This window comes from Eptatretus burgeri, chromosome 10, assembly GCF_056783735.1.
Source record: "Eptatretus burgeri isolate ZD-2024b chromosome 10, Ebu_testis_v1, whole genome shotgun sequence".
NCBI classification, from domain to species: domain Eukaryota; kingdom Metazoa; phylum Chordata; class Myxini; order Myxiniformes; family Myxinidae; genus Eptatretus; species Eptatretus burgeri.
Window position 1 is genome coordinate 99741235 of NC_140970.1, and position 25119 is coordinate 99766353.

A 25119-nucleotide genomic window follows, 5' to 3' on the forward strand; every position below is an offset into this window, starting at 1 on the left:
TTATGTATTAATTATCCTCACGAATGTTTGTATAAAGCGTATATATTAATTATCCTCATGAGAATTTGTATAAAGCGTATGTATTCATTATCCTCACGAATGTTTGTATAAAGTGTGTGTATTCATTATCCTAACGAGTGTTTGTATAAAGCGTATTTATTCATTATCCTCACGAGTGTTTGTATAAAGCGTATGTATTAATTATCCTCACGAGAGTTTGTATAAAGCTGATGTATTCATTATCCTCATGAGAATTTTGTATAAAGCGTATATTATTCATTATCCTCACGAGTGTTTGTATAAAGTGTCTATATTTGTTTATCCTCACGAGTGTTTGTATAAAGTGTCTATGTATTAATTATCCTCACGAGTGTTTGTATAAAGTGTCTATATTTGTTATCCTCATGAGAATTTTTGTATAAAGCGTATTTATTTGTTATTCCTCACGAGTGTTTGTATAAAGCGTATTTATTCATTATCCTCACGAGTGTTTGTATCAAGCATATGTATTAATTATCCTCACTAATGTTTGTATAAAGCGTATGTATTAATTATCCTCATGAATGTTTGTATAAAGCATATGTTTTCATTCTCCTCACGAGTGTTTGTATAAAGTGTCTATATTTGTTATCCTCACGAATGTTTGTATAAAGCGTATGTATTAATTATCCTCACGAGTGTTTGTATAAAGCGTATGTAATCATTATCCTCATGAGAATTTGTTTCAAGCGTATGTATCATTATCCTCACGAGTGTTTGTATAAAGTGTGTGTATTCATTTTCCTAATGAGTGTTTGTATAAAGCGTATTTATTCATTATCCTCACGAGTGTTTGTATAAAGGGTATGTATTAATTATCCTCACGAGAATTTGTATAAAGCTGATGTATTCATTATCCTCATGAGAATTTGTATAAAGCGTATTTATTCATTATCCTCACGAGTGTTTGTATAAAGCGTCTATATTTGTTATCCTCACGAGTGTTTGTATAAAGTGTTTATATTTGTTTACCTCATGAGTGTTTGTATAAAGTGTCTATGTTTGTGATCCTCACGAGTTTTTGTATAAAGTGTCTATATTTGTTATTCTCACGAGTTTTTGTATAAAGCGTCTGTATTTGTTATTCTCACGAGTTTTTGTATGAAGTGTCGAAATTTGTTATTCTCACGAGTTTTTGTTTAAGCATCTATATTTGTTATTCTCACGAGTTTTTGTATAAAGCGTCTGTATTTGTTATTCTCACGAGTGTTTGTATGAAGTGTCTATATTTGTTTATCTCACGAGTTTTTGCATCAAGTGTCTATATTTGTTTGCCTCACGAGAGTTTGTATAAAGTGTCTATATTTGTTATCCTCACGAGTTTTTGTATAAAGCTTCTATATTTGTTATCCTCACGAGTGTTTGTATAAAGTGTCTATATTTGTTTACCTCATTAGTGTTTGGATAAAGTGTCTGTATTTGTTATTCTCATGAGTTTTTGTATAAAGTGTCTATATTTTTTTTTCACACGAGTGTTTGTATAAAGTGTCTATATTTGTTTACCTCACGAGTGTTTGTATTAAGTGTCTATATTTGTTATTCTCACGAGTGTTTGTATGAAGAGTCTATATTTGTTTACCTCACGAGTGTTTGTATAAAGTGTCTATATTTGTTTACCTCACGAGTGTTTGTATAAAGTGTCTATATTTGTTATCCTCACGAGTGTTTGTATAAAGTGTCTATATTTGTTTACCTCATGAGTGTTTGTATAAAGCGTCAATATTTGTTTACCTCACGAGTGTTTGTATAAAGTGTGTGTATTCATTGTCCTAACGAGTGTTTGTATAAAGCGTATTTATTCATTATCCTCACGAGTGTTTGTATAAAGCATATGTATTAATTATCCTCACGAATGTTTGTATAAAGCGTATGTATTCATTATCCTCACGAGTGTTTGTATAAAGCATATGTATTCATTATCCTCACGAATGTTTGTATAAAGCTTATGTATTAATTATCCTCACGCGTGTTTGTATAAAGCATATGTATTCATTATCCTCACGAATGTTTGTATAAAGCATATGTATTCATTATCCTCACGAATGTTTGTATAAAGCTTATGTATTAATTATCCTCACGAATGTTTGTATAAAGCGTATATATTAATTATCCTCACGAATGTTTGTATAAAGCGTATGTATTAATTATCCTCACGAGTGTTTGTATAAAGCGTATATATTAATTATCCTCACGAGTGTTTGTATAAAACGTATGTATTCATTTTCCTCATGAGAGTTTGTATAAAAGGTATGTATTCATTATCCTCACAAGAGTTTGTATACAGCGTATGTCTTCATTATCCTCATGAGAATTTGTATAAAGTGTATGTATTCATTATCCTCCCGAATGTTTGTATAAAGTGTGTGTATTCATTATCCTAACGAGTGTTTGTATAAAGCGTATTTATTCATTATCCTCACGAGTGTTTGTATAAAGCGTATGTATTAATTATCCTCACGAGAGTTTGTATAAATGGTATGTATTCATTATCCTCACGAGAGTTTGTATAAAGCTGATGTATTCATTATCCTCATGAGAATTTGTATAAAGCGTATTTATTCATTATCCTCACGAGTGTTTGTATCAAGCGTATGTATTAATTATCCTCACGAATGTTTGTATAAAGCGTATGTATTAATTATCCTCATGAATGTTTGTATAAAGCATATGTTTTGATTCTCCTCACGAGTGTTTGTATAAAGCGTATGTATTAATTATCCTCACGAATGTTTGTATAAAGCGTATGTATTAATTATCCTCACGAGTGTTTGTATAAAGCGTATGTATTCATTATCCTCATGAGAATTTGTTTCAAGCGTATGTATCATTATCCTCACGAGAGTTTGTATAAAGTGTGTGTATTCATTGTCCTAACAAGTGTTTGTATAAAGCGTATTTATTCATTATCCTCACGAGTGTTTGTATAAAGGGTATGTATTAATTATCCTCACGAGAATTTGTATAAAGCTGATGTATTCATTATCCTCATGAGAATTTGTATAAAGCGTATTTATTCATTATCCTCACGAGTGTTTGTATAAAGCGTCTATATTTGTTATCCTCACGAGTGTTTGTATAAAGTGTCTGTATTTGTTTACCTCATTAGTGTTTGGATAAAGTGTCTGTTTTTATCCTCATGAGTTTTTGTATAAAGTGTCTATATTTGTTATTCTCACGAGTGTTTGTATAAAGCGTCTATATTTGTTATCCTCACGAGTGTTTGTATCAAAGTGTCTATTAATTATCCTCACGAGTGTTTGTATAAAGCGTATGTATTTGTTATCCTCACGAGTGTTTGTATAAAGCATATGTTGTTATTCTCTCACGAGTGTTTGTATAAAGTGTCTATGTATTTTATCCTCACGAATGTTTGTATAAAGTGTCTATTATTTGTTATCCTCACGAGTGTTTTATAAAGCGTATGTATTCATTATCCTCATGAGAATTTGTTTAGTATGTATCATTAGTCACGAGTTTTTGTATAAAGCGTCTGTATTTGTTATTCTCACGAGTGTTTGTATGAAGTGTCTATATTTGTTTACCTCACGAGTGTTTGTATTAAGTGTCTATATTTGTTATCCTCACGAGTGTTTGCATAAAGTGTCGATGTTTGTTATCCTCACAAGTGTTTGTATAAAGTGTCTATATTTGTTATCCTCACGAGTGTTTGTATAAAGCGTCTATATTTGTTATCCTCACGAGTGTTTGTATAAAGTGTTTATATTTGTTTACCTCATGAGTGTTTGTATAAAGTGTCTATGTTTGTGATCCTCACGAGTTTTTGTATAAAGTGTCTATATTTGTTATTCTCACGAGTTTTTGTATAAAGCGTCTGTATTTGTTATTCTCACGAGTTTTTGTATGAAGTGTCGAAATTTGTTATTCTCACGAGTTTTTGTTTAAGCATCTATATTTGTTATTCTCACGAGTTTTTGTATAAAGCGTCTGTATTTGTTATTCTCACGAGTGTTTGTATGAAGTGTCTATATTTGTTTATCTCACGAGTTTTTGCATCAAGTGTCTATATTTGTTTGCCTCACGAGAGTTTGTATAAAGTGTCTATATTTGTTATCCTCACGAGTTTTTGTATAAAGTTTCTATATTTGTTATCCTCACGAGTGTTTGTATAAAGTGTCTATATTTGTTTACCTCATGAGTGTTTGGATAAAGTGTCTGTATTTGTTATTCTCACGACTTTTTGTATAAAGTGTCTATATTTGTTATCCTCGTGAATGTTTGTAAAAAGTCTCTATATTTGTTCACCTCACGAGTGTTTGTATTAAGTGTCTATATTTGTTATTCTCACGAGTGTTTGTATGAATAGTCTATATTTGTTATCCTCACGAGTGTTTGTATAAAGTGTCTATATTTGTTTACCTCACGAGTGTTTGTATAAAGTGTCTATATTTGTTATCCTCACGAGTGTTTGTATAAAGTGTCGATATTTGTTTACCTCATGAGTGTTTGTATAAAGCGTCAATATTTGTTTACCTCACGAGTGTTTGTATAAAGTGTGTGTATTCATTGTCCTAACGAGTGTTTGTATAAAGCGTATTTATTCATTATCCTCACGAGTGTTTGTATAAAGCATATGTATTAATTATCCTCACGAATGTTTGTATAAAGCGTATGTATTCATTATCCTCACGAGTGTTTGTATAAAGCATATGTATTCATTATCCTCACGAATGTTTGTATAAAGCTTATGTATTAATTATCCTCACGCGTGTTTGTATAAAGCATATGTATTCATTATCCTCACGAATGTTTGTATAAAGCATATGTATTCATTATCCTCACGAATGTTTGTATAAAGCTTATGTATTAATTATCCTCACGAATGTTTGTATAAAGCGTATATATTAATTATCCTCACGAATGTTTGTATAAAGCGTATGTATTAATTATCCTCACGAGTGTTTGTATAAAGCGTATATATTAATTATCCTCACGAGTGTTTGTATAAAACGTATGTATTCATTTTCCTCATGAGAGTTTGTATAAAAGGTATGTATTCATTATCCTCACAAGAGTTTGTATACAGCGTATGTCTTCATTATCCTCATGAGAATTTGTATAAAGCGTATGTATTCATTATCCTCACGAATGTTTGTATAAAGTGTGTGTATTCATTATCCTAATGAGTGTTTGTATAAAGCGTATTTATTCATTATCCTCACGAGTGTTTGTATAAAGCGTATGTATTAATTATCCTCACGAGAGTTTGTATAAATGGTATGTATTCATTATCCTCACGAGAGTTTTTATAAAGCTGATGTATTCATTATCCTCATGAGAATTTGTATAAAGCGTATTTATTCATTATTCTCACGAGTGTTTGTATCAAGCGTATGTATTAATTATCCTCACGAATGTTTGTATAAAGCATATGTTTTCATTCTCCTCACGAGTGTTTGTATAAAGCGTATGTATTAATTATCCTCACGAATGTTTGTATAAAGCGTATGTATTAATTATCCTCACGAGTGTTTGTATAAAGCGTATGTATTCATTATCCTCATGAGAATTTGTTTCAAGCGTATGTATCATTATCCTCACGAGAGTTTGTATAAAGTGTGTGTATTCATTGTCCTAACGAGTGTTTGTATAAAGCGTATTTATTCATTATCCTCACGAGTGTTTGTATAAAGGGTATGTATTAATTATCCTCACGAGAATTTGTATAAAGCTGATGTATTCATTATCCTCATGAGAATTTGTATAAAGCGTATTTATTCATTATCCTCACGAGTGTTTGTATAAAGCGTCTATATTTGTTATCCTCACGAGTGTTTGTATAAAGTGTTTATATTTGTTTACCTCATGAGTGTTTGTATAAAGTGTCTATGTTTGTGATCCTCATGAGTTTTTGTATAAAGTGTCTATATTTGTTATTCTCACGAGTTTTTGTATAAAGCGTCTGTATTTGTTATTCTCACGAGTTTTTGTATGAAGTGTCGAAATTTGTTATTCTCACGAGTTTTTGTTTAAGCATCTATATTTGTTATTCTCACGAGTTTTTGTATAAAGCGTCTGTATTTGTTATTCTCACGAGTGTTTGTATGAAGTGTCTATATTTGTTTATCTCACGAGTTTTTGCATCAAGTGTCTATATTTGTTTGCCTCACGAGAGTTTGTATAAAGTGTCTATATTTGTTATCCTCACGAGTTTTTGTATAAAGCTTCTATATTTGTTATCCTCACGAGTGTTTGTATAAAGTGTCTATATTTGTTTACCTCATTAGTGTTTGGATAAAGTGTCTGTATTTGTTATTCTCATGAGTTTTTGTATAAAGTGTCTATATTTTTTTTTCACACGAGTGTTTGTATAAAGTGTCTATATTTGTTTACCTCACGAGTGTTTGTATTAAGTGTCTATATTTGTTATTCTCACGAGTGTTTGTATGAAGAGTCTATATTTGTTTACCTCACGAGTGTTTGTATTGAGTGTCTATATTTGTTATTCTCACGAGTGTTTACATAAAGTGTCTATATTTGTTTACCTCACAAGTGTTTGTATAAAGTGTCTATATTTGTTATCCTCACGAATGTTTGTATAAAGTGTCTATATTTGTTATCCTCATGTTTGTTTGCATAAAGTGTCGATGTTTGTTATCCTCACAAGTGTTTGTATAAAGTGTCTATATTTGTTATCCTCACGAGTGTTTGTATAAAGTGTCTATATTTGTTTACCTCATGAGTGTTTGTATAAAGTGTCTAAGTTTGTGATCCTCATGAGTTTTTGTATAAAGTGTCTATATTTGTTATTCTCACGAGTTTTTGTATAAAGCGTCTGTATTTGTTATTCTCACGAGTTTTTGTATGAAGTGTCGAAATTTGTTATTCTCACGAGTTTTTGTTTAAGCATCTATATTTGTTTTTCTCACGAGTTTTTGTATAAAGCGTCTGTATTTGTTATTCTCACGAGTTTTTGCATCAAGTGTCTATATTTGTTTGCCTCACGAGAGTTTGTATAAAGTGTCTATATTTGTTATCCTCACGAGTTTTTGAATAAAGTTTCTATATTTGTTATCCTCACGAGTGTTTGTATAAAGTGTCTATATTTGTTTACCTCATGAGTGTTGGGATAAAGTGTCTGTATTTGTTATTCTCACGAGTTTTTGTATAAAGTGTCTATATTTGTTATCCTCACGAGTGTTTGTATAAAGTGTCTATATTTGTTTACCTCACGAGTGTTTGTATAAAGTTTCTATATTTGTTATCCTCACGAGTGTTTGTATAAAGTGTCTATATTTGTTTACCTCATGAGTGTTTGTATAAAGCGTCAATATTTGTTTACCTCACCAGTGTTTGTATAAAGTGTGTGTATTCATTGTCCTAACGAGTGTTTGTATAAAGCGTATTTATTCATTATCCTCACGAGTGTTTGTATAAAGCGTATGTATTAATTATCCTCACAAATGTTTGTATAAAGCGTATGTATTCATTATCCTCACGAGTGTTTGTATAAAGCATATGTATTCATTATCCTCACGAATGATTGTATAAAGCTGATGTATTAATTATCCTCACGCGTGTTTGTATAAAGCATATGTATTCATTATCCTCACGAATGTTTGTATAAAGCATATGTATTCATTATCCTCACGAATGTTTGTATAAAGCTTATGTATTAATTATCCTCACGAATGTTTGTATAAAGCGTATATATTAATTATCCTCACGAGTGTTTGTATAAAACGTATGTATTCATTTTCCTCATGAGAGTTTGTATAAAAGGTATGTATTCATTATCCTCACAAGAGTTTGTATACAGCGTATGTCTTCATTATCCTCATGAGAATTTGTATAAAGCGTATGTATTCATTATCCTCACGAATGTTTGTATAAAGTGTGTGTATTCATTATCCTAACGAGTGTTTGTATAAAGCGTATTTATTCATTATCCTCACGAGTGTTTGTATAAAGCGTATGTATTAATTATCCTCACGAGAGTTTGTATAAATGGTATGTATTCATTATCCTCACGAGAGTTTGTATAAAGCTGATGTATTCATTATCCTCATGAGAATTTGTATAAAGCGTATTTATTCATTATCCTCACGAGTGTTTGTATCAAGCGTATGTATTAATTATCCTCACGAATGTTTGTATAAAGCGTATGTATTAATTATCCTCATGAATGTTTGTATAAAGCGTATGTATTAATTATCCTCACGAGTGTTTGTATAAAGCGTATGTATTCATTATCCTCATGAGAATTTGTTTCAAGCGTATGTATCATTATCCTCACGAGAGTTTGTATAAAGTGTGTGTATTCATTGTCCTAACGAGTGTTTGTATAAAGCGTATTTATTCATTATCCTCATGAGTGTTTGTATAAAGGGTATGTATTAATTATCCTCACGAGAATTTGTATAAAGCTGATGTATTCATTATCCTCATGAGAATTTGTATAAAGCGTATTTATTCATTATCCTCACGAGTGTTTGTATAAAGCTTCTATATTTGTTATCCTCACGAGTGTTTGTATAAAGCCTCTATATTTGTTATCCTCACGAGTGTTTGTATAAAGTGTCTATATTTGTTTACCTCATTAGTGTTTGGATAAAGTGTCTGTATTTGTTATTCTCATGAGTTTTTGTATAAAGTGTCTATATTTTTTGTTCACACGAGTGTTTGTATAAAGTGTCTTTATTTGTTTACCTCACGAGTGTTTGTATTAATTGTCTATATTTGTTATTCTCACGAGTGTTTGTATGAAGAGTCTATATTTGTTATCCTCATGTTTGTTTGCATAAAGTGTCGATGTTTGTTATCCTCACGAGTGTTTGCATAAAGTGTCGATGTTTGTTATCCTCACAAGTGTTTGTATAAAGTGTCTATATTTGTTATCCTCACGAGTGTTTGTATAAAGCGTCTATATTTGTTATCCTCACGAGTGTTTGTATAAAGTGTTTATATTTGTTTACCTCATGAGTGTTTGTATAAAGTGTCTATGTTTGTGATCCTCACGAGTTTTTGTATAAAGTGTCTATATTTGTTATTCTCACGAGTTTTTGTATAAAGCGTCTGTATTTGTTATTCTCACGAGTGTTTGTATGAAGTGTCTATATTTGTTTATCTCACGAGTTTTTGCATCAAGTGTCTATATTTGTTTGCCTCATGAGAGTTTGTATAAAGTGTCTATATTTGTTATCCTCACGAGTTTTTGTATAAAGTTTCTATATTTGTTATCCTCACGAGTGTTTGTATAAAGTGTCTATATTTGTTTACCTCACGAGTGTTTGTATAAAGTGTCGATATTTGTTTACCTCATGAGTGTTTGTATAAAGCGTCAATATTTGTTTACCTCACGAGTGTTTGTATAAAGTGTGTGTATTCATTGTCCTAACGAGTGTTTGTATAAAGCGTATTTATTCATTATCCTCACGAGTGTTTGTATAAAGCATATGTATTAATTATCCTCACGAATGTTTGTATAAAGCTTATGTATTCATTATCCTCACGAGTGTTTGTATAAAGCATATGTATTCATTATCCTCACGAATGTTTGTATAAAGCTTATGTATTAATTGTCCTCACGCGTGTTTGTATAAAGCATATGTATTCATTATCCTCACGAATGTTTGTATAAAGCATATGTATTCATTATCCTCACGAATGTTTGTATAAAGCTTATGTATTAATTATCCTCACGAATGTTTGTATAAAGCGTATATATTAATTTTCCTCACGAATGTTTGTATAAAGCGTATGTATTAATTATCCTCACGAGTGTTTGTATAAAGCGTATGTATTAATTATCCTCACGAGTGTTTGTATAAAACGTATGTATTCATTTTCCTCATGAGAGTTTGTATAAAAGGTATGTATTCATTATCCTCACAAGATTTTGTATACAGCGTATGTCTTCATTATCCTCATGAGAATTTGTATAAAGTGTATGTATTCATTATCCTCCCGAATGTTTGTATAAAGTGTGTGTATTCATTATCCTAATGAGTGTTTGTATAAAGCGTATTTATTCATTATCCTCACGAGTGTTTGTATAAAGCGTATGTATTAATTATCCTCACGAGAGTTTGTATAAATGGTATGTATTCATTATCCTCACGAGAGTTTTTATAAAGCTGATGTATTCATTATCCTCATGAGAATTTGTATAAAGCGTATTTATTCATTATTCTCACGAGTGTTTGTATCAAGCGTATGTATTAATTATCCTCACGAATGTTTGTAAAAAGCATATGTTTTCATTCTCCTCACGAGTGTTTGTATAAAGCGTATGTATTAATTATCCTCACGAATGTTTGTATAAAGCGTATGTATTAATTATCCTCACGAGTGTTTGTATAAAGCGTATGTAATCATTATCCTCATGAGAATTTGTTTCAAGCGTATGTATCATTATCCTCACGAGAGTTTGTATAAAGTGTGTGTATTCATTGTCCTCACGAGTGTTTGTATAAAGCGTATTTATTCATTGTCCTCACGAGTGTTTGTGTAAAGGGTATGTATTAATTATCCTCACGAGAATTTGTATAAAGCTGATGTATTCATTATCCTCATGAGAATTTGTATAAAGCGTATTTATTCATTATCCTCACGAGTGTTTGTATAAAGCGTCTATATTTGTTATCCTCACGAGTGTTTGTATAAAGTGTTTATATTTGTTTACCTCATGAGTGTTTGTATAAAGTGTGTGTATTCATTATCCTAACGAGTGTTTGTATAAAGCGTATTTATTCATTATCCTCACCAGTGTTTGTCTAAAGCGTATGTATTAATTATCCTCACGAGAGTTTGTATAAATGGTATGTATTCATTATCCTCACAAGAGTTTGTATACAGCGTATGTCTTCATTATCCTCATGAGAATTTGTATAAAGCGTATGTATTCATTATCCTCACGAATGTTTGTATAAAGTGTGTGTATTCATTATCCTCATGAGAATTTGTATAAAGCGTATTTATTCATTATCCTCACGAGTGTTTGTATCAAGCGTATGTATTAATTATCCTCACGAATGTTTGTATAAAGCGTATGTATTAATTATCCTCATGAATGTTTGTATAAAGCGTATGTATTAATTATCCTCACGAGTGTTTGTATAAAGCGTATGTATTCATTATCCTCATGAGAATTTGTTTCAAGCGTATGTATCATTATCCTCACGAGAGTTTGTATAAAGTGTGTGTATTCATTGTCCTAACGCGTGTTTGTATAAAGCGTATTTATTCATTATCCTCACGAGTGTTTGTATAAAGGGTATGTATTAATTATCCTCATGAGAATTTGTATAAAGCTGATGTATTCATTATCCTCATGAGAATTTGTATAAAGCGTATTTATTCATTATCCTCACGAGTGTTTGTATAAAGCTTCTATATTTGTTATCCTCACGAGTGTTTGTATAAAGCGTCTATATTTGTTATCCTCACGAGTGTTTGTATAAAGTGTCTATATTTGTTTACCTCATTAGTGTTTGGATAAAGTGTCTGTATTTGTTATTCTCATGAGTTTTTGTATAAAGTGTCTATATTTTTTGTTCACACGAGTGTTTGTATAAAGTGTCTTTATTTGTTTACCTCACGAGTGTTTGTATTAATTTTCTATATTTGTTATTCTCTCGAGTGTTTGTATGAAGAGTCTATGTTTGTTATCCTCATGTTTGTTTGCATAAAGTGTCGATGTTTGTTATCCTCACGAGTGTTTGCATAAAGTGTCGATGTTTGTTATCCTCACAAGTGTTTGTATAAAGTGTCTATATTTGTTATCCTCACGAGTGTTTGTATAAAGCGTCTATATTTGTTATCCTCACGAGTGTTTGTATAAAGTGTTTATATTTGTTTACCTCATGAGTGTTTGTATAAAGTGTCTATGTTTGTGATCCTCACGAGTTTTTGTATAAAGTGTCTATATTTGTTATTCTCACGAGTTTTTGTATAAAGCGTCTGTATTTGTTATTCTCACGAGTGTTTGTATGAAGTGTCTATATTTGTTTATCTCACGAGTTTTTGCATCAAGTGTCTATATTTGTTTGCCTCATGAGAGTTTGTATAAAGTGTCTATATTTGTTATCCTCACGAGTTTTTGTATAAAGTTTCTATATTTGTTATCCTCACGAGTGTTTGTATAAAGTGTCTATATTTGTTTACCTCACGAGTGTTTGTATAAAGTGTCGATATTTGTTTACCTCATGAGTGTTTGTATAAAGCGTCAATATTTGTTTACCTCACGAGTGTTTGTATAAAGTGTGTGTATTCATTATCCTCACGAGTGTTTGTATAAAGCATATGTATTAATTATCCTCACGAATGTTTGTATAAAGCTTATGTATTCATTATCCTCACGAATGTTTGTATAAAGCTTATGTATTCATTATCCTCACGAGTGTTTGTATAAAGCATATGTATTCATTATCCTCACGAATGTTTGTATAAAGCTTATGTATTAATTGTCCTCACGCGTGTTTGTATAAAGCATATGTATTCATTATCCTCACGAATGTTTGTATAAAGCATATGTATTCATTATCCTCACGAATGTTTGTATAAAGCTTATGTATTAATTATCCTCACGAATGTTTGTATAAAGCGTATATATTAATTTTCCTCACGAATGTTTGTATAAAGCGTATGTATTAATTATCCTCACGAGTGTTTGTATAAAGCGTATGTATTAATTATCCTCACGAGTGTTTGTATAAAACGTATGTATTCATTTTCCTCATGAGAGTTTGTATAAAAGGTATGTATTCATTATCCTCACAAGATTTTGTATACAGCGTATGTCTTCATTATCCTCATGAGAATTTGTATAAAGTGTATGTATTCATTATCCTCCCGAATGTTTGTATAAAGTGTGTGTATTCATTATCCTAATGAGTGTTTGTATAAAGCGTATTTATTCATTATCCTCACGAGTGTTTGTATAAAGCGTATGTATTAATTATCCTCACGAGAGTTTGTATAAATGGTATGTATTCATTATCCTCACGAGAGTTTTTATAAAGCTGATGTATTCATTATCCTCATGAGAATTTGTATAAAGCGTATTTATTCATTATTCTCACGAGTGTTTGTATCAAGCGTATGTATTAATTATCCTCACGAATGTTTGTAAAAAGCATATGTTTTCATTCTCCTCACGAGTGTTTGTATAAAGCGTATGTATTAATTATCCTCACGAATGTTTGTATAAAGCGTATGTATTAATTATCCTCATGAATGTTTGTATAAAGCGTATGTAATCATTATCCTCATGAGAATTTGTTTCAAGCGCATGTATCATTATCCTCACGAGAGTTTGTATAAAGTGTGTGTATTCATTGTCCTCACGAGTGTTTGTATAAAGCGTATTTATTCATTGTCCTCACGAGTGTTTGTGTAAAGGGTATGTATTAATTATCCTCACGAGAATTTGTATAAAGCTGATGTATTCATTATCCTCATGAGAATTTGTATAAAGCGTATTTATTCATTATCCTCACGAGTGTTTGTATAAAGCGTCTATATTTGTTATCCTCACGAGTGTTTGTATAAAGTGTTTATATTTGTTTACCTCATGAGTGTTTGTATAAAGTGTCTATGTTTGTGATCCTCACGAGTTTTTGTATAAAGCATCTGTATTTGTTATTCTCACGAGTTTTTGTATGAAGTGTCGAAATTTGTTATTCTCACAAGTTTTTGTTTAAGCATCTATATTTCTTATTCTCACGAGTTTTTGTATAAAGCGTCTGTATTTGTTATTCTCACGAGAGTTTGTATGAAGTGTCTATATTTGTTTATCTCACGAGTTTTTGCATCAAGTGTCTATATTTGTTTGCCTCACGAGAGTTTGTATTAAGTGTCTATATTTGTTATCCTCACGAGTTTTTGTATAAAGCTTCTATATTTGTTATCCTCACGAGTGTTTGTATAAAGTGTCTATATTTGTTTACCTCATTAGTGTTTGGATAAAGTGTCTGTATTTCTTATTCTCATGAGTTTTTGTATAAAGTGTCTATATTTTTTGTTCACACGAGTGTTTGTATAAAGTGTCTATATTTGTTTTCCTCACGAGTGTTTGTATTAAGTGTCTATATTTGTTATTCTCACGAGTGTTTGTATGAAGAGTCTATATTTGTTTACCTCATGAGTGTTTGTATTAAGTGTCTATATTTGTTATTCTCACGAGTGTTTGCATAAAGTGTCTATATTTGTTTACTTCACAAGTGTTTGTATAAAGTGTCTATATTTGTTATCCTCACGAATGTTTGTATAAAGTGTCTATACTTGTTATCCTCATGTTTGTTTGCATAAAGTGTCGATGTTTGTTATCCTCACGAGTGTTTGCATTAAGTGTCGATGTTTGATATCCTCACAAGTGTTTGTATAAAGTGTCTATATTTGTTATCCTCACGAGTGTTTGTATAAAGTGTCTATATTTGTTTACCTCATGAGTGTTTGTATAAAGTTTCTATATTTGTTATCCTCACGAGTGTTTGTATAAAGTGTCTATATTTGTTTACCTCATGAGTGTTTGTATAAAGCGTCAATATTTGTTTACCTCACCAGTGTTTGTATAAAGTGTGTGTATTCATTGTCCTAACGAGTGTTTGTATAAAGCGTATTTATTCATTATCCTCACGAGTGTTTGTATAAAGCGTATGTATTAATTATCCTCACGAATGTTTGTATAAAGCGTATGTATTCATTATCCTCACGAGTGTTTGTATAAAGCATATGTATTCATTATCCTCACGAATGATTGTATAAAGCTTATGTATTAATTATCCTCACGCGTGTTTGTATAAAGCATATGTATTCATTATCCTCACGAATGTTTGTATCAAGCATATGTATTCATTATCCTCACGAATGTTTGTATAAAGCGTATATATTAATTATCCTCACGAATGTTTGTATAAAGCGTATGTATTAATTATCCTCACGAGTGTTTGTATAAAGCGTATATATTAATTATCCTCACGAGTGTTTGTATAAAACGTATGTATTCATTTTCCTCATGAGAGTTTGTATAAAAGGTATGTATTCATTATCCTCACAAGAGTTTGTTTCCAGCGTATGTCTTCATTATCCTCATGAGAATTTGTATAAAGCGTATGTATTCATTATCCTCACGAATGTTTGTATAAAGTGTGTGTATTCATTATCCTAACGAGTGTTTGTATAAAGCGTATTTATTCATTATCCTCACGAGTGTTTGTATAAAGCGTATGTATTAATTATCCTCACGAGAGTTTGTATAAATGGTATGTATTCATTATCCTCACGAGAGTTTGTATAAAGCTGATGTATTCATTATCCTCATGAGAATTTGTATAAAGCGTATTTATTCATTATCCTCACGAGTGTTTGTATCAAGCGTATGTATTAATTATCCTCACGAATGTTTGTATAAAGCGTATGTATTAATTACCCTCATCAATGTTTGTATAAAGCATATGTGTTCATTCTCCTCACGAGTGTTTGTATAAAGCGTATTTATTCATTATCCTCACGAGTGTTTGTATAAAGCGTATGTATTAATTATCCTCACGAGAGTTTGTATAAATGGTATGTATTCATTATCCTCACGAGAGTTTGTATAAAGCTGATGTATTCATTATCCTCATGAGAATTTGTATAAAGCGTATTTATTCATTATCCTCACGAGTGTTTGTATCAAGCGTATGTATTAATTATCCTCACGAATGTTTGTATAAAGCGTATGTATTAATTATCCTCACGAGTGTTTGTATAAAGCGTATGTATTCATTTTCCTCATGAGAATTTGTTTCAAGCGTATGTATCATTATCCTCACGAGAGTTTGTATAAAGTGTGTGTATTCATTGTCCTAACGAGTGTTTGTATAAAGCGTATTTATTCATTATCCTCACGAGTGTTTGTATAAAGGGTATGTATTAATTATCCTCACGAGTGTTTGTATAAAGCGTCTATATTTGTTATCCTCACGAGTGTTTGTAGAAAGTGTTTATATTTGTTTACCTCATGAGTGTTTGTATAAAGTGTCTATGTTTGTGATCCTCACGAGTTTTTGTATAAAGTGTCTATATTTGTTATTCTCACGAGTTTTTGTATAAAGCGTCTGTATTTGTTATCCTCACGAGTGTTTGTATGAAGTGTCTATATTTGTTTATCTCACGAGTTTTTGCATCAAGTGTCTATATTTGTTTGCCTCACGAGAGTTTGTATAAAGTGTCTATATTTGTTATCCTCACGAGTTTTTGTATAAAGCTTCTATATTTGTTATCCTCACGAGTGTTTGTATAAAGTGTCTATATTTGTTTACCTCATTAGTGTTTGGATAAAGTGTCTGTATTTGTTATTCTCATGAGTTTTTGTATAAAGTGTCTGTGTTCTTTTTTCACATGAGTGTTTGTTTTAAGTGTCAATATTTGTTTACCTCACGAGTGTTTGTATTAAGTGTCTATATTTGTTATTCTCACGAGTGTTTGTATGAAGAGTCTATATTTGTTTACCTCACGAGTGTTTGTATTAAGTGTCTATATTTGTTATTCTCACGAGTGTTTACATAAAGTGTCTATATTTGTTTACCTCACAAGTGTTTGTATAAAGTGTCTATATTTGTTATCCTCACGAATGTTTGTATAGAGTGTCTATATTTGTTATCCTCATGTTTGTTTGCATAAAGTGTTTATATTTGTTTACCTCATGAGTGTTTGTATAAAGTGTCTATGTTTGTGATCCTCACGAGTTTTTGTATAAAGTGTCTATATTTGTTATTCTCACGAGTTTTTGTATAAAGCGTCTGTATTTGTTATTCTCACGAGTTTTTGTATGAAGTGTCGAAATTTGTTATTCTCACGAGTTTTTGTTTAAGCATCTATATTTGTTTTTCTCACGAGTTTTTGTATAAAGCGTCTGTATTTGTTATTCTCACGAGTGTTTGTATGAAGTGTCTATATTTGTTTATCTCACGAGTTTTTGCATCAAGTGTCTATATTTGTTTGCCTCACGAGAGTTTGTATAAAGTGTCTATATTTGTTATCCTCACGAGTTTTTGTATAAAGTTTCTATATTTGTTATCCTCACGAGTGTTTGTATAAAGTGTCTATATTTGTTTACCTCATGAGTGTTGGGATAAAGTGTCTGTATTTGTTATTCTCACGAGTTTTTGTATTAAGTGTCTATATTTGTTATCCTCACGAGTGTTTGTATAAAGCGTATTTATTCATTATCCTCACGAGTGTTTGTATAAAGCGTATGTATTAATTATCCTCACGAATGTTTGTATAAAGCGTATGTATTCATTATCCTCACAAGTGTTTGTATAAAGCATATGTATTCATTATCCTCACGAATGATTGTATAAAGCTTATGTATTAATTATCCTCACGCGTGTTTGTATAAAGCATATGTATTCATTATCCTCACGAATGTTTGTATAAAGCATATGTATTCATTATCCTCACGAATGTTTGTATAAAGCTTATGTATTAATTATCCTCACGAATGTTTGTATAAAGCGTATATATTAATTATCCTCACGAATGTTTGTATAAAGCGTATGTATTAATTATCCTCACGAGTGTTTGTATAAAGCGTATATATTAATTATCCTCACGAGTGTTTGTATAAAATGTATGTATTCATTTTCCTCATGAGAGTTTGTATAAAAGGTATGTATTCATTATCCTCACAAGAGTTTGTTTACAGCGTATGTCTTCATTATCCTCATGAGAATTTGTATAAAGCGTATGTATTCATTATCCTCACGAATGTTTGTATAAAGTGTGTGTATTCATTATCCTAACGAGTGTTTGTATAAAGCGTATTTATTCATTATCCTCACGAGTGTTTCTATAAAGCGTATGTATTAATTATCCTCACGAGAGTTTATATAAATGGTATGTATTCATTATCCTCACGAGAGTTTGTATAAAGCTGATGTATTCATTATCCTCATGAGAATTTGTATAAAGCGTATTTATTCATTATCCTCACGAGTGTTTGTATCAAGCGTATGTATTAATTATCGTCACGAATGTTTGTATAAAGCATATGTATTCATTATCCTCACGAATGTTTGTATAAAGCATATGTTTTCATTCTCCTCACGAGTGTTTGTATAAAGCGTATGTATTAATTATCCTCACGAATGTTTGTATAAAGCGTATGTATTAATTATCCTCACGAGTGTTTGTATAAAGCGTATGTATTCATTATCCTCATGAGAATTTGTTTCAAGCGTATGTATCATTATCCTCACGAGAGTTTGTATAAAGTGTGTGTATTCATTGTCCTAACGAGTGTTTGTATAAAGCGTATTTATTCATTATCCTCACGAGTGTTTGTATAAAGGGTATGTATTAATTATCCTCACGAGAATTTGTATAAAGCTGATGTATTCATTATCCTCATGAGAATTTGTATAAAGCGTATTTATTCATTATCCTCACGAGTGTTTGTATAAAGCGTATTTATTCATTATCCTCACGAGTGTTTGTATCAAGCGTATGTATTAATTATCCTCACTAATGTTTGTATAAAGCGTATGTACTAATTATCCTCATGAATGTTTGTATAAAGCATATGTATTCATTATCCTCACGAGTGTTTGTATAAAGCGTATGTATTAATTATCCTCACGAATATTTGTATAAAGCGTATGTATTAATTATCCTCACGAGTGTTTGTATAAAGCGTATGTATTAATTATCCTCACGAGAGTTTGTATAAAGCGTATGTATTAATTATCCTCATGAGTGTTTGTATAAAGCATATGTATTCATGATCCTCACGAATGTTTGTATAAAGCATATGTGTTCATTATCCTCACGAATGTTTGTATAAAGCTTATGTATTAATTATCCTCACGAATGTTTGTATAAAGCATATGTATTCATTTTCCTCACGAGTGTTTGTATAAAGCGTCTGTATTCATTCTCCTCAGTCGTGTTTGTATATAGCGTATGTATTCATTATCCTCACGAATGTTTGTATTAAGCATATGTTTTCATTCTCCTCACGAGTGTTTGTATAAAGCGTATGTATTAATTATCCTCACGAATGTTTGTATAAAGCGTATGTATTAATTATCCTCACAAGAGTTTGTATAAAGCGTATATATTCATTATCCTCACGAGTGTTTGTATAAAGTGTATGTATTCATTATCCTCATGAGAATTTGTATCAAGCATATGTATTCATTATCCTCATGAGAATTTGTATAAAGCATATGTATTCATTATCCTCACGAGTGTTTGTATAAAGCGTAAGTGTTCATTATCCTCATGAGAATTTGTATAAAGCGTATGTATTCACTATCCTCACGAGAATTTGTATAAAGCGTATTTATTCATTATCCTCACGAGTGTTTGTATAAAGCGTATGTATTCATTATCCTCACGAGTGTTTGTATAAAGCGTATGTATTCATTATCCTCACGAGTGTTTGTATAAAGCGTATGTATTCATTATCCTCATGAGAATTTGTATAAAGCATTACTAACAAGTTATAAATTCCTGCTCCATCCAGTAGAGGGCATCAGTGACACAGCCACGCCGTCAACCATTGATGCTTCCCCACATTCTTGTGCTGCAGACAACATAGAATAGCTTAGGAAATGTTGTGTAATTGGATGCCTGCACTGTGTAATGATAATGATGTCAGCTGTGACAGGGTCGAATCATAAGCTGAATGTTCTGTCGATGTTTGTTCATTCCTCATCTTTTCGCTCCCTCCATCCGAAGAGATAGAAATATAAAAAACCTGGCCGAGATGTGGATGTTCTTCTCAGAGAGTAGTTCTTATCCTCGTATACTGATCCTTTGGCAGAAGTACATTTATTATTATTTATTTGGCATTCCATTCCAGAATGTTGAAATACATCTCAGCATCACATCCTGAATGATTGATTGAAAACCCATCGTGGTCAGTGACTCCATAAAGGGTTTTTGCAAAACCAAGAGGAGTCCATTAAATATGGTCCCTAAAATTATCTTCCCTTTTTTCACACACTTAACCTGATCGAACATGAGAGAAATTATCTTGGAAGTTGTTCACCTTCCTCATCGTCATCATTATCGTCATCGATGATGTACCATATTCCATCCTGAGTGTTCATGTATGCTGGGCGGTTTGCCATTGCCTTCCCAGCAGTCGTTAGGGTAGGAATTTGTAATTTGTTTCGGAAGCTGGCGAGAAGTAGCCTGCTCTTCACGAAACACAATGTCGGATATTTAACGTCCACCACCAACCAGTGCCTGTAGTCGGGTCCTTTGGCTTCACATCCTTCCGATGGACGTTAAAGTACACACACGCGCGTTGATGTCTCGCCCTGCCTGCGAAACACCAGGATGAGAGCTTCTCATGGAGTCGAGATTCAAACCCAGCCTAAATAGCTCAGAGGTGAGTGCGCATTCCTCGAGGTCAACCTGCCAGCTGTGGAAGGTGTTTGCGATAGTTTAATCGCAAACAGAATTATGATTCCGAATGGCGGTGAAAAGGGAGAAAGTCAGAGGATTCATGCGATTGTGCAAACGGATTTGACGATTTAATTTTATTGGAGGGAGGTTGGGGGTAAGAGGAAGAATGGGTGGCAGGATATGAGGAAGGGGGGAGACAAAAAGTTTTTATCCCGACCATGAAAGTCCTCCGTCAGTACATCTCGGCACAGATATGAATCCTTTTCTATGGATTTTCCAGCAAATGTGAAAAAGAAATTCCAGCGGTTCCTGCATCTTCTGAATCCAGTGGAATATAAATGGTGGTTTTATTTGTGAAAATTTAAACTGGGAAAAATGTTTTTAACTTCCATCGTATATTCTACTCCAACCCTCTTTTAAGTCTTTCGTGAAATTAAAAGACATGACATCATGAAAGTTAAAGACTTTCTGTGAGCATATTATGACGTTGAAGATTATTTCCAAGTAAAGTGGGCTGGAATTTTGGGGATTTTTGGGGGGGCGGGGGGGGTGGGATGGTTGGGGGAGAACGGGATCATAAGGGCATTCGCTAAGCGCCGTCACCTGGATATTGTCCGTAATTACATTGATTAGATTTCGGAATTATGAAATGAAAATACTGTGAATAACAAATCAATGCGAGTTGTAATTTTCCAGATAAGCTCTTCAATTTGCCTTTATGCCTGGCAAGGTTGATGGGTCAAATCAAAATAATATTTTAAACAATATATCAAACATAATACAGATAGATATTCCTTCCTCTCACTCCAGAAGATAAAGGCTGTTTTGATATAACTTAGTCAAGTCAATCAAAGCATTGTGTGATCGTCTGTAATATGATTAATTTGAAATTGCATGAACTTGGTTTTTAGTTAGTTCCGAAAAAAGTGACTTATTATTTATTATGCTTAAACCGAGAAACAAAACCACAAGATTACACGTCCCAATCCGCACCGAAAACCGGTGATCACGTAACTTGCTGTTATTTATTTATCATCATTTTAAGGATATTTGAAAATCTGTACGATGCAACACTAAATATTGTTGTCTCCCGAGATGAACTCCAGAACTAATGTGATACACAACAACATGCAGTGTTTGTATAATTTAGGATTTTATTAACGACAACATATTACAATACGGTGGAGATATTTCATGCAATAACCATCATTGTGGGAAATCATGCGGTTTTTGTGTCAGATGTTCTCATGGTGTGGTCGCTCTGAATTATGGTCACTCTAATCTTATCATCATGTTATGTAACATATCAAATAGTTATTTCGGACATGTTAATTAATGTTGTGCAATGCATGTTGGAAAGCAGTTTCATTTCGAATCATGTCATTCTTGTGGCCACTTCTTCCTGAAATCGACGTGTTTTCTATAAGTGTTGATTACAGAATTATTTTATACTTATGGGGTGTAAACCCCAAGTGATATTTGTGGGACATTCCAGTCACAACGACCATGAAGCAAACTGTAGGGGGGAAATGGCAATGGTGGGAATTGAATTGAGATCAGAAGCTATGTATCTTAACGGCTAAAAATGTCGTACGAAATGCGTTGAAAAAAATAAATAATACGAGGCGTATATTATAAATACTAATAAATTCATATATTTTCTTTGCAATTTACATATACTTGTATATTTAAAATAATAATAAATTCCGGCACCTTGGATTATTGCGAGTATCTCTTTCGTAGAACTTTCGAACACCCGTCACACTCATATTTCATGAAGCATTGTTGTACAACTTAATGATTTAAACATTTGGAAATAAAAATACTTGAACAATTTGGAATCTTTTTTTTTTCTTAACCCCCCCCCCCCCCAAAAAGCCATACACATTCAAATACAAACAAATTATGTCATCTCCATAATTATCGACCACACGGTTTATATATTGTTGATAACACGATATAACGTGCTGATAACGGATGCTTGCTATATCAGGTAAGGTTGTTATTTTGCACGAATTTCTTTACAACTTGTAGTGCTTGCTATATCAGGTAATGTGTTCATGGTTTCTGGATATAAAATTATACCATTGTTTAAGCATTTTTATCTCATTGAAATTAGACACAAATAATGGGAATTTACAGCACAGGGGTACAGCACAACATTGCAACAAACAATAGCATTATTGTAGAACATTGCAAAAACTACTAACCACGATTATGAGTTCATTACAGTTTTTGAAGCGTTCTGCGTGATGTATAAGCACAGGTATGATGTTGTAGAGTTATTGTAAAATTATTGTAAACACTATGCTGCTATCTTTCGCATTTGAACAAGTGTACTTTGTAGCACTGTGCTTTGTGAGAAAGGGTAAAAGTGAAAGATAGGCAGTTAAAGAGGGGCACAGGGTGAGATTACAAGGGAGAGAGAGAGAGGGAGAGAGAGAGAGGAAGAGAGAGATAAACAGAAGAGAAAAGGAAATCTTACCTTCTAACGCATCAAATGAAGAGAAGAGAGAGACGCAGGGGCGAACAGAGAGAGAGGGAGAGCAGGGGGGGACAGGGAGGGGTTGTGGGCCACAGATAGACGGTGAGGGAGGGTGACAGTGAAAAATCCTAAATTCAGAAAGCGTGAAGTTGCCTGACAGCAAGGGGAGGGAGAGAAAGGGACAGAAAGCTAAACCTCTCCTCAAGTTTTGTTGAATTACTGCCCTCTTGTGGTGACGACTGAAAAGGAAACAAACTTCTCAAACTGGGTCAAACTAAAAACTCGAATTTAAATGTAATAGAAGTACTTATAATTTTAATTTATATTGGTGTACATTGTAGAAGAAGGGGTTTTGAGGTGAGTGAATCATTAAAATTACTCACTAGTTGTACAAAAACTTCACAACAAACCATAAAAATGGGTTCAAAAGAGTTAATCCTTTGCCATTAACATTTTTTTTTTTTTGAGGCAAAGAAAATTTATTTTCCCACTGATGATGACATAAAGTGATTATCAATGTTGTTTTTTGGTTTATGTATCGATTTAGATGATTTCAAGGTATGTACAGGACTTAATTTAAGGTTCAGGGATCTAAAGCCTAAAAGTGCGAAATCAGCTATCATACTAAAATACGCAATATGGTGTCTGTCTGTCTGTCTGTGTATTTTTGACCACAATACATCTGGTCGCTACTTATCCAATCCCAACCAAACTAGACAGCAGGACTAAGGGTAAAATTATGGAGGTTACAGCAACTTCAATTGCCCCACTCCCAAGGGGGTTTTCTTCCTTGGGCGAAATCTGTGTTAAAGTGTAAACCTAGCTTATCGTGGCGTTTTTTCCAAGGCCGCTTCGAATAATGAAAGTAATAACGCCATCTTCAACATCATTTTACGTTGACATGGTGTTTTTCCAAGTTCACTCTTATAACAAAACGAACAACGACATTAACAATAATGATAAATGCACAATAATAATATTAATGATAATAACATTAACATGCCACCGTCGGTACGTCACATAAAGAAGAAGCAAGAGAACAAGCATTTTATCTATGGAGGACATTTTTCCCGTTCAAAATGGTGTGTTGGCAATAAAGATAACATATTATATATATATATATATATATATATATATATATATATATATATATATATAATTATATATATATTATATATATACATATATATATATATTATATATATATACATATATATATATATATATATATATATATATATATATATATATATATATATATATATATATATATACATATATATATATATATATATATATATATATATATATATATATATATAAACACCAATGTCTGTCTGTCTGTCTCTCTCTCCCTGATGCACGGCTAAATCTTTTAAGTTACAAACTCCAAACTCGGAGGACAAATACAACTTTGTGTGTGGGGGCGGGGAGGGGGTAACATAGGCTATGTGGCTGTGGTCTCATGCGGGGGGTTAGGGGGGCAGGAGGCATAAATAATCGATGTAAATGTGTACCGTGTAGTACCACCTGGTGATGGCAACAGAGGATATTACAATTTTTGTTTTTACCTGGGCAACGCTGAGGTTAAAGCACTCTTTCCACAGGTGAATTTGTCCTCCTTCGCTTCTTCCCTCCGCCTGTCAAAAACTGTCATGTGTGAGACATCTCTACTGGGAAGGGACATAAAGACGAATTGTGGGTGAAGGGGAGGGGGGAGCATAACGTGAGGCCAGGGAGGGAGGGGTTGAAGCACTTTATGCACAAGTAAATTTGTCTTCCTTTCCTTCTCACCCAAAATTTTAAGCAAACACGACAAGTAATTGGTCCTTCAGCGAAGCAATGGGTAGTCTCTTTGAGTTGCATAATAATATCAATGATATTACAAAATAATGTTGTTAACAACATCAACTATGATAATAGTTAGGATAATAACACCCCACCATCCTCTCCCCCAGCCTCCAGCCGAGTCCAAAGCATAATTTTCACACATTAGTGCGAGAAAATGTATAATTAAGGTAAAAGGACTGAAAGTGCACACCCTCCTCCCGCAGAGAGCGTGTGTTTGTCGTTATATAAAACGTCCATTCCCCCCCCCCCCACCCCGACCAAAATAAAACATTGCTGTTGGTGCTTCTGTGCAACCACAAATTCCGGGTACTGTTAGCACCATACTCCAGAATTATCTCTCACGGGTATATCAAAAATAGGACCGCCTGTTCTGAAGCTCACCT

General features: G+C 32.4%; 1 protein-coding gene across 6 annotated transcripts in view; it reads right to left on the reverse strand.

Annotated features, from left to right (window-relative positions):
• Positions 1 to 24527, reverse strand: part of LOC147019265 (transcription factor 7-like 2) — a 303769-nt gene extending 279242 nt beyond the window's left edge. For 5 of the 6 annotated variants that reach the window (XM_085899606.1, XM_085899608.1, XM_085899607.1 and 2 more), the window contains exon 1: positions 24457 to 24527. The gene's annotated coding sequence lies outside the window, so the exon portion shown is untranslated. Of the gene's footprint in view, positions 1 to 22885; positions 22943 to 24456 lie in introns of those variants that run through there. The other variant, XM_085899603.1, reaches the window with a different exon arrangement.
• Positions 24528 to 25119: the final 592 nt, after the last annotated feature.